We start from the raw sequence: 17,219 nt of genomic DNA on the forward strand, positions 1-17,219 counted from the left end.
CCCGAAATTAGTCTTCGGCGTCGCGGATCGGCGAGAAGTCATTAGCGCGAAATATCCGGACAAGACACAGCATCAGATGTGTAAATCAGATATTTCATTTCGTCACGGCACGTTAGTCACCGGTGAGCGAAAGCAGCGAGAAAAAGGATGAGGAATTCCGACGGCGGTTAGTGTGGGTGGCGAAACTGGTAGATGAGAAATACAAACATCGGGAACGACGGTAAATGTCCCAGCTGACCATCCGAAACCAGTGTTCGCGTCACCTAATGTCGCGAACCATGAATCATGTGTTTCTGTCCAACGACGGCCGGGCATCGAGTGTGTTTTTATAGTTTCACCGAACTTCTCGGTGAAGTACAATCTTGTTCATAAAATCACGAAGATATCTGTCTTATATAATGAATGTATATGACTTTATAAAAACTGCATACCCCGGGTTAGCAGTTTAAAAGGCAACCTTTCTTAACCTGCTATTGTTATGTAAAAACATTTGTTCTTTCAAATTGATATTGCCTAACATAGTTTTCAATGATTTTCTTGTTTTCAGGTTGTTTTCCTTGTCTTTTACTATTTTCTATATATTTTAAATGTATGTTTTGGTACACTTTTAGCGCGACAGGAATATACTCTATGTTATGCATTTGAACAATTACTAAATAAATCGATTTTTTATGGTAGAAGTAGAAAATTAGATAAAGTTGAAAAATAGAGTAACAAAGACGTTAATATAAAATTGACAATAACTCTATGAAACAAGTTAGATTATTTATGCAATAATTTATATAATTTCTATCAGTTCTATTGCGTTATATTATGATAAATATAATTCACTCAACTTTATTAACACATTAAATGCAGTCAACTTTGCTTGTTTCAACTTATATCAATTACAATCAACTTGTCTCTTTATCATTAATAATATTTTCAATCTTTCATTGCAAATAGAAATACTTTCAATTATATGTAAAAGCAATCAAACGTTTACTTTCAACATAAAACGTTAATAAAATAGATAACATTTATTTACTACTACTTTGATAGTATTAATAGGTTTTTCGCATGCAGTGCGTTAACTCACAAATAAAATTGATTAAAAGCCTTCAATAATTTTATGATGACGCTTCAAATTACACTCGAACTCCACAAGTGTCTTAATACTTATAAATTGGAGTGTATGCGGATCGCATCGACCAGCAGGAGGAAATGTTCCCGCACCCCGTTCTTTCTATTTCGCTTATTGGATTCGCCATACGGTGCGGCGTTCGGTTTGCACGGTGTATATCTTGCATTCGCAAGCAAATATTTGCACGTTCGTCCTTAGATATACAAAGACGAAGAAGGACCTGAGCCACCCACCCCGGCCGCAGATTTTCGGATCACTTCAAATTTATCCTCGATAAATATTCCCTTGTTGGTATTCCGCGAGCGCCACCGTTCCTTTCTTCGCCGAGGCTTCCCTAAATGCCTGGGAATACCTGGCAACGTGGCTACCGAATATTTGACGCTCGGCCGTTTCAAGACTGCAGCATTTTATCTCCGTTAAATTGACTTGGATGTGTTGATCTGAATTTAACAATTACTTATGCCCTATGTAAACACAAACTCTATCACTGCTTTAATCGTTTGAACGCCACGGATCCTCACATAAATTCGGTGGAAAAGTGCCAAGCGGTGCAATCGTGCTTCTTTTGTTTCAACTCAGAAACTGAATTACGCTTTTTTATTTTCACGTAAAAGAATTATAAACCGTGCAATCGATCCACTGTCCTATTTCTGAGCAAGTAATACAAAAGATATATAATTAAATAGAAAACAAATAAATAAACTCAATTTAATTGTAGGATCCGATAGCCTGGCATTTTTAAGTAGTGTAACAAAGCGTGATTGTGTCGTTTTGTATTCAAACGGTTAATACACTTTCCTTTATATATAATTATAAAGCGCACAAAATAAGACGAAGTCGCTCCCCTCGCGCATCTCACATCCATCTCTTCCGCGTCGCGTACTTCTCTCACTTTTATTCACGTTCACACACACACACACGCGCACGCACGTACACATAGTTATTCCCAACAGTATTAACTTCTTGTTCTACAATATCGTATCAGACTCGTGAGAAAAATTTCAAACCGTATTCGACAAATCTAAATGTTACTTACTTATTTTCAATATAAATTAAATATTATTTTCCTATTATCATCCACGAATCTTTATAGTAAACGTAGCCATAGAATAAGCATCAAATTCTTATCTTTTCCTATTCAATTTTTAACGATAGATACTGTAATTTAAGATAGTTTCATCAAGCACAACTGTGAAAGAAATCATAGGGCAAGGAGTTAACAAGTTGAGTGCCATGAAAATAACCGGTGACCCTCAGCCAAATTAATTTAATTATAATTCACTGAATTAAAAAATGACTATTTGAAAACTTTTTTATGTGATAAATAATGCTACTTAATGACATTCAGAAAATTAAATATGCAACAATGATAACGCAATTCAATTTATTAAGTTGATATTTCTTTTCATTTTTTTCATTAAGTGCTAGATTCGGTCTCTCAAACCGCTAGTGAATTATAAATTAATACTAAAATGTAAAGAGAAACATAAATATCATTGAAAAATATGTATAGTTTCAGTGATTGAACATTATAGTATAGGTAATTAAAGGATACATAGAGTTTCGATATTGTAAGTCATGGACGAAAGAAAATAGAGATAAAATTTTCTGCTGTCTGATCCATCTACTGTAGTACTTAAAGGTTAAGAAGATATACATGTACTTTACTTTTCTAACAGAGTCATCAAGAATGTGAAATAAAATTGACGCGTATTCGTTATTTTTAAAAAAGTGCAACTTTTTCACTAAGCATGTAGGTATAATATAATCAAACGATTGTAACTAAATATTTTATTTTCACAGTGGCAATATTTAGTAAAAAATAAGATCTAATCATCCGAAGTGGTTTGTCATTGCTCCAATTTATATGTCGTTGAACATGAAACCTTGTTGTAAGTGTATTGTAATTTAAATTATCTGCACTTCGTGACAAAAATGATTGATACACTACATTATTATATGTACAATGTTACAGCTTGATTGATCGAAACTGGAGTCAATACGAATGTAAAAAGACTAAGTAAAAAAAGAAAATTAAGAAAAGATACATTGCTTGAATTAATAAAATTTTATCCAATATAAAAGTGATTATTCGGTCATTCTACTTTACACGCTTATCCGTTTGTTGTTCATTATATGATACGGATGATTTCGGTAGCAATCGAAAGCTAATATTACTAACCTGATTCAACAATAAAGAGTAGTAATTAACATCAAACTGTAACACAGCAGAAATAAAGTTTTTTAACCTCCTTAATCACGATTATCCACGCATGTGCATTGAAGTCCCAGTCTCGCTCGGTCGAAGTATACTTAAATTATACAAGTCCACACATCATAGAAAGTCAGAACCAATTTACCAACGTCAAACACTGGTTCGACTCTCATCGTCGAGGCTCCAGGAGACGCACGACTCGATCGGATCGATCTTGAATCCGGTCCACAATTTCTTCGAAGTGACTCGCCATCAAAACGGAGTCAAATTAATATTCAATCTGACCAACGATAAAGATATATTCGGAACACGCGTTCTTATCGTTAATGTGTCTCCGTGGCAGATAAAGTTTACGAATTAATTAAGCAAACGACATTGTGCGGCGCGCATCTTTTTTCTCCACAGGGACGCGGGAACCGGGCTCTATTTTTATGCCGCTCAAAATTCATTAGTGCCGACGTAGCCGCGGCTCCGAAGCGCAGCAGAAAAAATCGACCGGAGTCGCGGACTCGAACAGGAACTGATTTATTATGCGGGACTGTCGAATATTTATATCGCAGCTCGCGGCACACGATGTATAGGGACCGTCAAAATATTTGATGGGTCGTTACCAACCGCCGTGGACAATGAAATTCCGTCGGACGAGGATGTGTCTTCGAGTTACACACCACCGGCTGGAATTTTGAATTTCTTTGCGAAGAGATGGATCTAAAGACACGTTTCTTGGCTAAATATTTTAAGGAATATAAATAATTGTGTTTAGTTTCTAGATGACGGAACTAGGTCTGTTTAGAACCAAGTATTCTTAAATAATTAACAACTTTGTATTGTTTGAGAAAATCAACAACCTGGAGGAAGCTTCAAATTTTATGCGAGCAGAAAAATTACTAGAGGGGTACAAAGATCTAAACGTCTGTAATTGTATCAGAGACTTTTAAAGTTAATTTACGAAAGGCACGAAGTACAAGTTTTAATTGCTATTTCAAAAATATGAATTCTTTGAATTAGGATAAAATTTGTACCAATTTAAATAATTGATAAGTGATTCCATCATATTTAGTAGATTAATTCTGATCGGTGGGTTCTTTTATATCATTGAAAACTACGGAAAAACATTTGGGATAAAGTGTTTTAGTTATTGATTTATTTAGGTATATATTGATTTAATTTATTAGTTCGTCGTTGAATGCAGTAACATATGTAATTGTATCTAAAATGTTTAATGCAGAAAAATTTACGTTACGAATTATTAATTATAAATGGAAGAAGCAATGTTGTCCACTTAAAGAAATTAATAAAAGGACATTGTGTCAAAGGCAATCTTGATTAAAAATTGATTATAAACATTCATTCTACTTTTCAAATCTGATTAAAGTGAAACTTATAAAATATCAACGATATCAACCAATACATCTAACAAAAGTATTCGTATATTTCATTAAACAATGATTATTATTACAATCAAAATTATCATTCAAGATTCGATTTCCATAAGTTATTTTACAAAAGGTATTAAAGAAATAAAATTACTTCAAGAAACCAAAACATTTGTTAGAATAAAAATAAAATACACATACCATAAATTTTTGTCAATATACACGTTTCCCCGTATTTTATCAATTTACGCACGCCATAAATACACGAGCATCCACATTTTACATATTACATAAAGAATCACATTCTTATATGGCGAGGAAGCCATTTACCTCAGAGTAATGGCTTCTTTTCCACGACGAATAAATGATGTGGGTGGCACAACAGATCACGTCCAAGTGATTTCCGAATCGAAACGGTCGAATCTCGCGTCCACGGTAAAAGGTAAGAGCCATTACTCTTTGTCTCCCACGAAAATGAAACCTCGTCGCTTTGATTTTAATCGTGACGGAAGTGGCCCCGTTCGAACGGATTACGAACTGTAACTCTACCAACACGAAACGCGTAACATCTGATAGAAGTGAGTAACTCGAAACATTGGAACTTTGAAAATTTTCAAAATCCAAGAAACTTTCGTGTTTTGAGAATGTTAGAAAAGTATAGCACATATATATAATATATACATACATATCGACGTACGTTTTGTTGTTCTGGGTAACGATTTTGTTATTAGTGGTTTGTTTGTTTGTTTGTTTGTTTTGTCCTTCGTGTTAATAGTCCTGTTGTAATAAGATTTGTATTCTATTTAATAAATAAAGAAGTGTTATTATTTAATAAACCCAACAGAGAATTTGAAACTTCGTACTTTTTCTGTGACTCGAAATTCTCAGATAATAAGTATCACATGAATCAATGAACAAAGAATTCAGTACACTTAACACGGTAGTAAATAAAAAAAGTGTTTTTGTGTTTTATTAAGACCAATAAATTGGTACAAAAATGTTGGCTACAGAACTGAAAACAAGACACTCCTTTTAAAACGCAAAATCAGCACCACAAGCTACGAAACATTCAAGTCTCAAAAGTTTCAACAGTTTCGAAACCCTCGCGACCTCTCAGACTCAAGTTCAAAGAATATAAAAATGAATTTCGAATCCACCCCCTGCATCAGACACGTCTCCAGAGAAGCGTTCCCAGCACTCGCACTGCTCGCGTGACTCAAAAAAGAACGAATGATCCTTCTCCATTGTCAATGGTTCGTTCCGGCGCGAGAAGGTCAAGGGACATCTCCGGTACATTATTCAGGGCTGTTCCAAATAAAGAACCACGCGAGAGGCGGGGGTGAAGGGAAGCGTGGTCACTTTCGCGACGGGTTTGATAAGAGAGGATCCTTCTCCTTTTTTGGTCCATCCACGCTGGTCGAAGGTGCGAATTCTTGTATCTGGGCGTGGCAAATTGCCGCACGCGAGCCTCTAATGATGCGAACAAACGAGCGGGGAACCTTCGGGGATAGGAGAGGATTAAGGGAAAGAGGATCGCGCGCGCGCACGGTGATCCACACCGACGAAATAAAAGCCCCAGGTCCCATCGGGACGAGTAATCGCGGCTGATGGGAGAGCCCGAACAGTTTAACGACAGTTACGGGCCGGGATAAAGGCGACAGAAAAGTGGGTCCCAGGGACTGACTACCTGGAAAAATCTGGGCGAAACGTCGTGTCGATGAGACACGGCGTATAATCCCTTTAAACAGATCCTAACTGTCGCGGGGATAAACGTGCGAAGTGAGTGTTGATCCGGAGAAAGACGCGTATTAAGCACCCATTGAATGAGATACAGTGACTACTTTTCGTATGGGAAGTTCGTAATACACCCCGAGTGTGTACTTTCGTTTTTATTTATTGGATTTAACGCGCTCGTTAACGCCGCTTTGATTCTATAATAATCCTCGTGGTCGCGGTATTTTATTGAACGTGACGAATCCTCTTAACACTAAAATTACCAAGCGAATCAAAATGACCCATTTCTAACGTCTTCTTTCTGAAATTATTAAAAACATAACAAACGTTTCTCTGAGAAATTATTAAAGAAATTCATTCAGCACCATGCAAACTGAAATGTAAATCAATTGAAGTCTCAGTAGATGCACTTTTGGAGTTTCTATGGAGAAATTTCAAAAACTCGATTTAACTGCTCGGTAGTTTTAGTGTTAATGAAATGTTTTTTGAGTATGAATAAGAGAAAAGTCTGTGAGTTTTTGAACTGAGTAGTGGGGAATTGTTGGTATACTTATTGTGCTATTAATGTATAAAAATAAATATGTCGGGTTATTTTTTGTATATAGTGTGTAGATATTATTATTAATACACGAAGGACTATATTTTATTTTAAAGGGTATTAACCCTTTGCATTCGACAATATTTTTCGAAATAAATATTGGGTATTTTCTGATAAAATATGCTTATACTACTTGCAACTTGTATAAAAATAACCTTGCGTAAATCACGAGACAAAATTATTTTATTTCTATGTTTTATATGTTGATACCTTATTCAATATGTAATATTGAATTTGTTATGTTATAATTTTGCTGTGTCGAATCAAATGGCGATTGACAGCCGCTCTCAAAGGATTAAGCTTGTAAAAATTAACCTTTTGCGATCGACTGTCGCCGTAATAACTATTTCAAGTTGTTAAATCTAAAATCGATAGCAGCTAATGAATAATTTAAAATTTAAATACATTTTTATATTTAAGATTTCGATACATAATTCGATTTTCTATGGACAGAATTTGTAATGATTTAAAAAATTCTCGTCCGGAAAGGGTTTAAAAAAAATGATGGACACCGTACTAATATTCTGCAAGATACTAATGAACATTTATAAATACACAGTTAACAGTTCTGTAGAAATGTATCAATTCTCAATGCAATTACCAAAATGTGCTCTTTCAAATTCTCATTCCTATTTACAAATTGTACCTTATTTAATGTTTCAATTTATGACGCAACAAATTCCTCGAATCCATTCAACATACCTATCTCATTACATCCGGTATTACATCCGGTATTACATTACGTACCAAAACTACATTCTAAAACTTCGCTATTTACAGAAAAGTAAATTCATCCCTCCCAAATAAATCGTCCAAACTACATCAAATAGTAAAATGCTCACAACATGCACATATATAAATTTATACAAGACAAACAAGAAAAAGCACAAATTTCTCTAAAAAAACCGTACAGCGACGAAAGATTGCGCGCAACCGATGGTCATCTAGAAACCGTAAATCATGCGTCTACTTTCAAGTAGCGCAACAAATCATCCGTGTCGGAGCGACCAGCAGAATTTAGCATGCGAGACGGGAATAAAGTCGCAACATTTGTGCGTCCACCGTGACGTTTTCACGCAGTAACGGGAACGAGGAACGCTTCCACGGCTATGGACGAGAAGAAGAGCGCCGTGAAACCGACTGGCGCCCAATCGATCGATTCCCTTCGTTCCCTGTCCGGCTCGGAGCCACCACGAAGAACGGAGCCGAAGGCGGCTTTCGTTCCGGACCGACTGGTTGGTTCTGTTTCTCTCTTGCCGTCGATCGGCCACATTAATCATATTGCTGAACGACGCCGCTCCTCTCTTTATTCATTCACCCTGCTTCTCAACCTCTCTCACTCTTTCTCGCCTTCTACATCGATACTTTTTAGTTGCCCGGTATCGTCTTCTCGCGTCTCGAACCGCCGCTCGATATACGTCGCAGCATCGCGGCTCGGCACGAAGATCATCGCTATCGTTCGGCTCCAACGTGTGACAGGAGCGACGCGTTCGGTTCTTGTCTCAATAAGGTCCACAAAAGAACGCTGTCTTGGAATTTTGTATTGTTCTTTTTCAAGTCGGAAGGTTCTTGATGTTTTAATAGAATTGTCATACGATTTTTGGGTTTGTTATTGAGATTGATGCTTTGGGGTTGTTGTGGGTGGAAACAACCCGTAATTACTTGGTGTATTATTTTCGCTACTAAACTCGTGTAACGTGTTACTATCGACAGTTTGAAAGAAACGCAAACAAATTTTCTATTCCACTGTCAGTGGAAATTTACTTTGACGATAATGAATTGGTAATAGCAAAATAATTTTTTAATTTCATCAGTGGACAATGAATAACATTAATTCGCATTAAATTAATCCAGAAGCCTTCATCGCAAGTCTGTCATTGATCATTGTATGTCAAGGGGTTAAATGTTAATCTGTGTCTGTTTTTCTTTTAAGTATTTTAAAAGAAATGATAGTCTTACGGAAATTGTTTAAAGGAAAAGTTTTATGTATGACATATGTTTTAAGTTATAGTGAGCAATGTTTTTTTTTATTTTAGAAATATATTTGTTATCTCTTTATGGCACAATCTCGCGAAGCTAAAAAAAGCATTAAATTTTTCATTCTAATAATTTTTGTATATATATTATAGCTTTCACGACATACAGAAAAAAGAGAAACATAAATTAATATTGAACACGTTGTTTTATTTTTTAATAGTTAAACTCATTGGAACTTACTTTATTATTATGGTAATAATTTCCTGGCATGAAAACGATTATACATTCATTATTATAGGAATATTTATGATAAGCAAAAGCTTTGCAACATTATTTAGAATTTGAATTTTTGATTCATCAAAGTTCACTTATTAAGTATTAAAATCATTATCATATATTTTGAAATAATTTGTAGGTACCTAATATGTTGCGAGGGTTTCAACCGTGAGGGACACAGTAGAATTAGTCTATTTGTAGAATCTATTTGTCTGAACGCATCCGGGATCAAAATAGTTTGCGTAACTAGGTCGTTTACACAGTTGTAGTACGCTGATTCTCCCCAACGCTTGCAATTGTCCATGCAAATAATCAATGTTCGCATTTAGAGAAATTCCATTATCGGGATTGAAGGTTAAATCCGGTCTGCGCATACCGCAGAATATCGGATTTCTTAGTAACAAGTAATATTGTATTGATTCTAATCGGATTTCATTACTCGAAACATTAATGAAATTCAATAATATCATATGTCTATTCCGTTCATTAATAACCATGTTTATACAATTATTATTAAAAATGTAAATTCTTAGAAAAACATTTGTTATAATATTTAAAAGATAGTAACTAGTCTGTTTGTTAAGAAATTTTCCTAGTAACAAATTCACTTACAGCTTTCACGCGTAAATAAATAAATATACATCTAAGTTTTGTATCTGATCAAATTATTTATTTCAATTAATTTATTTGTTTATTCTGTAAATAACCAAATTATAAGCAACAAACAAAATCGAAATAACATATAAAAAAAGGAGATAATATTTATTCCCGTGGAATTGTAACTTAACTCGTTTTAATAGCCAATGTAACAGAATATATTTAAAAAATCGAACAAATTAATGGAAAAACATTTCATCCTGTTTCATCATTAATACTTCTCAAAAAAGTTTACAAACAAACTCTTTTCAAACATAAGTGTAACGCTTCAAGAGAATACACATATAAAATAAACTAAAATTCAACAAAACCACATTCTCACTACGATACAGTAAAAAAAGACCTAAAACAAAAGAATAAAAATTCAGTAAACTTCGACGGCAGCTAACAAATTTCTAACGCAACTGCCATAAAATTACATTAATTTCTCCACTCCTCAAGAACAGAAAAAGCATCGTGTTACGGCGGCGAGTAATTCAAGACGCGTCGAACCGTTCATGCCCGAAGACGGAATCGCTCCGGTGCATAATCGCGCGTCAAAGGAGGGAAACCAAAAATGGTGGATCTCGGCGCTAATAAGAAGAGTGGGCGCGATATTTATTAGCCGTCGCGGAAAGAAAGCCGAGAGCCGTGTTCGACCGCAAAGATTACGGGTTGTTCAGCGCTAACAGGCCGAAGAAGCTGATTCTGGAAAGGGAACGATTTCCTATGGCAGTGCCGGGACGTGGAAAAAGAGCATCGGCGGCCGGGCAATCAAGCGCAGCGCGCCTGTGGGGACTTGCGAAATTGATTTTTCGAAAATACGTCACGCCCGAGGGACACGTCCGTGGCCAGGTAGCGCTTATACCATGTTTTAGGATCGTTTCTTCCAAGAGCTACCGAGGATCAACGATAAATTGAAGGACTTACGAAAGAAAGCGGCGAGAGGAAGTTGGGCCAGAGGAAATCGTCCGACGAAAACCAATCTCCGGCAATATACCGTCGGAATATATACCCCGACAAAATAAAATACCCGAATATATTGGATTCAATTGGAACGTTTAATTTAAATTAGAATAAAAAAGAAAGAGGGTGGGGGATAAAGGGGGGTTTGTCCCCGCAACGTTTCGAATAATCGGCCGCGCGATATTGCCAGGAACGGTTAAAAGGGGAAAAAAGGATTGAAGAACGAGGTAGCGGACAAACGGTGTTCGGCCCGGTGTATTTCAAGATAAACGGGTATCCCCCGACCATTTCGTTCTCTTATTTCGACCAACGCGCGCGAACATGTCTTTCAGCGTACTCGGCTTCGTTCTCCCGATTAAGGGTACTATTTCTTGTTCCCGGTGTCTTTTTCAGGGAATCGGAACGCTGCCCGAATAACTACGAATAAAGAAACCGAGGAACTCTTGCCGGCTATAAAAAGGTACCAGGCGTCGGTTCTTTGAGTGAAATTATGACGAATATTACACCGTTTTGCGTGAAAGTGATAGAATTAAATAAAATGTGGTGGTTGAGGATAATTGATAGTAATTTTCATTGGAATTTTGTTTCTGCATTTGAAAATGAAGCCGCGGAACGAGAGAATGAAATGTAAAGCTTGGAAAAGAGTTTCCTATTAGAAAAAATTAACAGAAGTGACTATCAGTGTAACATTTGATTTAACGCGTTGGCTTTTGGATCAATGCTTTCCGACATTTTATTCGACCGAAATATAATTCTCAATGAAACAGAAACTGAACAAACAAGATTTTTTTTATAACGATTGAATTTTTCGTACATCGAACAAAATTTAATTCTAGTATATCAGCGAGATACTTTATTGTCGTATCTACACCTACACACAAACTGTATCTAAATTCAGGTGACGCAGTTATTCAAAACGTTAAAGAAGCAAAAAAAAGAGTTCTATATTTCCAAGGAAACTCCAACTTCGGAAAGCTCTTATCCTTTCGACCTACAATATCGTGTCAGACTCGTCATAAAAATTCTAAACTGAATTTGATAAATCTACATATTATTTATTTTGTTTAAATATAAATGAAATATTACTTTTCTATTATCAATCGTTAACCTTAACGATTACTTAAGAAATACTTCAAGAGATAAATCACAGAGCAAGGGATTAAGACACATAAGTTCCCTTCAATTTGTCCTCATTACAACATTATCACGATCAAAGACAACCATTTTTATTACTCCTGCACACTGACACATTGTGACCCTGACCCAAAACAATGGCAATAAAAATAGACAAGCATCTTCGGAGACTGTTACCACTAGCAGTGATCCCTGACGAATATCGACAGAAAGGGCCGTAAATTATGTTCCAGTGACGCCGTAAAATGTGACCGTAAACAGAACCATAATTATTTCCGCCTCGGCTCTCGGCGCTTTCCCTTTCCGCGCCGATCAACGGATTATTCCAGATACACTCGTAAACGAGGAAGACCGGCGTTCTTCGAAGGATCGCGGAAGAACGCCACTTTGAGGACCGTTGAACGAAAATACGTTACACGGTATAAATAGCCCTTAAACGATGAAAAAGTATCGGTAACAGGATACCTGGCGGGACACACGGTTTGGGAAACACTGTTCTAGGGGCCGGAGCAGAGAGAACAAGGGGTGCGCCCACGCCCGGGGGAACAACTTGATACAAGAGAACCGTCTCGCTTACAATCTAGTCTTTATAGAATCCCCAGGTTCGATGCTGAAGAGTCGCTGGAAAGACAGAGACAAAGGTGGAGGGCGGACGAAAGCCGCGGAAAGGGAGGCAGAAAAAGATGAGAGGGGTGTGCGCGGCTTCGCGCGCACAATGGAGAACCGGAAACTCGAGCCGGCGCGGCGCGGCGCGCGACGAGTCGACGCATCTTTGCAAGCGAAACGAGACTCGGAGATGTTGTTTGGCGGACAGCTTTAACCCTTTGCGCTCGAAAGCATTTCTACTGTATTTATCGCTTTCGAATTAAATTTGGGTGGCGTTCTTTATAGATAACCTAAAGGAAAATTATGTAAGTATAAATTAACACGTTGAATGCCATAAGAATCACCGGTAGCCCCCAACCAAATCGAGTTACTATAGTTTAATTATACGATGATTACTTGAAAATATTTCTGTATTATAAATAATGTTACCTAACTCGGTGGCATTCAGCTAGATGAACGTACTATAATATTAATGTTATTCAATCAAATGATATAATATTATATTTTTTCCATTTTGTATATTTCGCTCTATAAAATCGTGTAGGATTCGACGTGTTAAGAAACATTACTATTGTATTAATACGTTATAAGTAATTTAATCAAATTAAATTTAATTAAATTAACAATATTCAACATCAAACTCTGATTTTTCTGCATCAAACCAAATAACAACTGATAGCCGTCTCCCGAGTGGAAAGTTTCACCCTTTGCACTCCAAAGGTGATTCATAGTTACTACTTAATATTAAAACTAGAATATTCGACATTCAATATCAAATTTTATAGTACTTTAGTTTTATATTATTTTTCATTATTTTAGATCTAAAAAGTGTCATTAATATTTAATTAGAAAGGTATAAAAATATACGTAAGAAAGAAACGTCCGAATGCAAAGGGTTAAAACGATACTTGATGGAAACAAGAAGACCGTTGTGACTGAAAAGCAGGAGGCACAATCGATAGCACGGCGAGATTTATATGTGGCCAAGCAATAAAACGCGTGCAAGAGCCTCCGCGGTGTGAACGAACCCTTAAATGCTGGAACCCCAACAGCCGCGCCCCTTGTATTAAGCAGATTTATTAACGCGGTATCGAGATGCTTCTTCGGAGTTTGAAACGAAACGCATGAATAATCTGACCGTGGGATCTACGGGTGTGAATCAACCTTCTACTCCGGTCTACGGACGATCTTAGGATTTGTAAGAACGGCCTTGAGAAACACCGGTTGCGTCTTCGCGGATTCCGACCCCCAATGCCCTACTGTTGGCACGTTAGACGATCTGCTTCTCTTCTGCATAATTTTAATTGAATGTTATTATTACTATTGTTCTTTTATTACTGTTGTTATTACTATTTCACTTTTTTCTTTTTTTTTGGTTTGGTGACTGAAATGTCATCTCAATTTAGATATTGCAATCATATTAAATAGACATTTAATTATAGTTGTTGCATAGATACAATAAAATAAAAGTATTGTGAATTTTTTTAAATATTTAATGTATGAAATTTATGTTCATTTAAATGTGAGATTTGAGAAATAAATAGATGAAACATTAAAAGGTTCAAGTAATATATCTTCCTTGATGATAAAGTCAGTGTGTTCTAGGATATGTCCATACATGTATATATTTAATGATAGTTTGATAATACAGCACACTAGTGACATTTTTTAATATGTTTATAATTTTTTCGTTTTTCTTTGTTTTTTAAATTTCTGCCCATCGAAAATGTACAAAAATAAATTTCAACCAAAAATAAAATCACATGCTTTATAAAAAATGAGATCTGGAAGAGGATAAAGAATCATTCTCAATCACAATATTCACAGAAAAATGATAATAAAATTTAATAACACATGTAATCGTAAATGATAAAATTTTAGTAAACAAAACTATACATTTTTCGTTAAAAATTAATTTAACAATTGCGAGTTTCATATTTGTATTTTCTATATACCTATCGAATTTCATGTTTGGAGAACATTAAAAGGCGAGTACATTATGCGTCCGTTCGTGCTAGAGAACAATTAACTTTGTATAATCACATAATCACCTATAATATTAACAAGGATTTGCATACGCCTCATAAACGCAATTTAATTTTTACTAAATATACATAATTATACACAATAGTGACTCTATTATAGCCTTATTCAATACGATGACCGTAATGAAAAGCACAATTACTACTTCAAAATTGCTACAAGAAATCCAAGCGTCCTTAATTCCATTTCCAAGCAACTCTACATCAAGAGTCAATCAAACATCCTCTCTACGGTCGATGATCGGGCGGAGCCAATCATTACAGTTTTTCTAATTACCTTCGATCTTCGTACAGTTAATTTCAAACGTAAATACAATTACGGTCAGGATTGCAATTCCCATGTAACCATTCTATTTTTCAAAAAATACGAAGTAAAAGCGATTACGTTGAACCGTTCGGATCGAACGATCGAGCAAAGAACAGTCATTATCCCACGATCCAATATCCTCTGTTTGAACTTACAATTAACACCCGTGTCGGAGAAATTATTCGGTCTACTTTTCATCCGGGGCTAATATAAATATTATGGGTTACGGTGTCACGTACTCGGCGTCGATCATAAAATAACCATCACCCCGCCGATCATTCGCCGATTCGATCTCGCGATACCCCTAAAAGAAGGATATATCCAGGATCGTGGCGGCGTCAACGTGATCACGCGATACAACGAGCCGCGTCTCCGCCGCTCAGATTAAAAAGTTCCTCTCACGGGTATCGCGTAAGTGGCGGTTACCAGGGCCCACGTTTTACAATCATGCCCAGAGACCGGAGGACCGGTGCCCCGCGTACGCGTGTACCCCATACACGCGTCAGTCAGATGTCTTCCGCTACAAACAAACTGTCTTTTAAACAACTTTCCAGTTTCTTTTTTAAGAATTGAGTTAACTCTTTGAGTAGAAACTGTCAGAAAAAAAGAGTCACGCCTGAACGTGCTCTGCGTGCGGAACTTGATTTTGTGAATTATTTTATGAACCTTCCGTAACATAAACAGAATAATCTTCTTACTTCTGTAGAGGAAGTTAATTAAACCTGTAACATTTCAGTTTCTTTTTGGAAGAGTTGTGTCTATAAAGTGTTCGGAAGTGTTTAAGATAGGAGAGTGTTCATGCTAGGAAGAAACAAGCAGTTCGCACTGAATTTGATTTACATAAAAACAAATAATGCCGTTTCAGTCCTACTGCAAGTTTTATTAGTTGAAGAAATAGAAATTGCTGTCATATTGATATAATTATAATTTTAACCCGTTAAAGATTCGTTTTTAAACCTTTCTTCTTTTTTTCTCGTTCGTTTAATGCATGTTTCCTCACAACATTTAAAATACTGACTGCAAACTGATTATATACAGATTTTTTCAAAACAATTCAATTTCCTAGATATAAAATTTTCAAAATACAGTTATAAATTTTACCCTGCAAATACCTACTAAGAAAACAATCCCCACAAAATTACAACAGAACAGATAAGCCCAACAGAAATTATCGCTTAACGAAAACTCCAATAAACTCTACAACTTCCACGATCCAAACCGACATAAAACCGAAACTACATTAAAGACACACATTCCTCGTGTCAGAGGCATTACAAAAACCTAAAGCAATCGACGCCATCGCCTCCAACCCAACCCAACCCCTGAAATACAGCCTTAAACCCAAATCCCCAGCGTCAGCTTTCGATAATTCCAACCCGCCCACCATCGGCAATCCACTTCCCCTGTGCTGCCCCTAAACGCGCGCGCGTGTTCCGCGCGGAAAAGAGCCTCCGACAGCATTATTATTTTTCCCAGCCCGCTAACATTCGTAACCTCGAGCGAAGTCCAATGCCGAACGGGTCCAGCGTCCGCGGTGGAGAAGCGGCATGTTTTTCTCATGAGCTCACGGCGCATCGCGCGGAGACTCGTTTGGATCGCGTTTGGAAGACTTCACCTCCGCCTTCCATATATGTAATGATCGGGCCCCTCGGGTGGGGTGACGCGAGCGGCGGGGCAAGCGGGAGGGGATGAAGGAGGGAGAAGAAAGGTCCCGGGAAGCGGGACCGAGAAGGGACGAACGAAGGAACCGGCGTGGAAAGAAGGCGAAAGAAAAAGAGGCAGTTGGTCCGAGGAGGACGGAACGACGAGGAACACGAGCGGCGAGGTCCCGAGAGCGCGGGCCCCACCTAGACGCGTGGGACCGACACCCACGATCCTTGCATCAACGTACCGACTCTCATCGCGCACACGCGGCACTTACATATAGCAGGGTTTTACGACGGGGAGACAGCCTGTCGTAGTAATAAGAGGGGCCCTGGCCACGCGCGCCGGGTCTGCCAACCACTCCGGGAACGGAGGGCCGATCTCTCTACCTACCTCTTTGCCAACGTTGCTCTTTCATTTCTGATCACGCCGATAACGACCGATCTAGCCGATCGGCCTGATCGCGATAGAAGATAGACCGCGCGCGCCTAAGCCCATTGATTTCGTTTGTGGGAAAAGTGGATGACGTGGGTTTCGGGTATGGTTGGTGGTCCTGGAAAAGCACTTCGGTTTTTATTATTGCTG

This window comes from Nomia melanderi, chromosome 5 (genome assembly GCF_051020985.1).
Source record: "Nomia melanderi isolate GNS246 chromosome 5, iyNomMela1, whole genome shotgun sequence".
NCBI lineage: Eukaryota > Metazoa > Arthropoda > Insecta > Hymenoptera > Halictidae > Nomia > Nomia melanderi.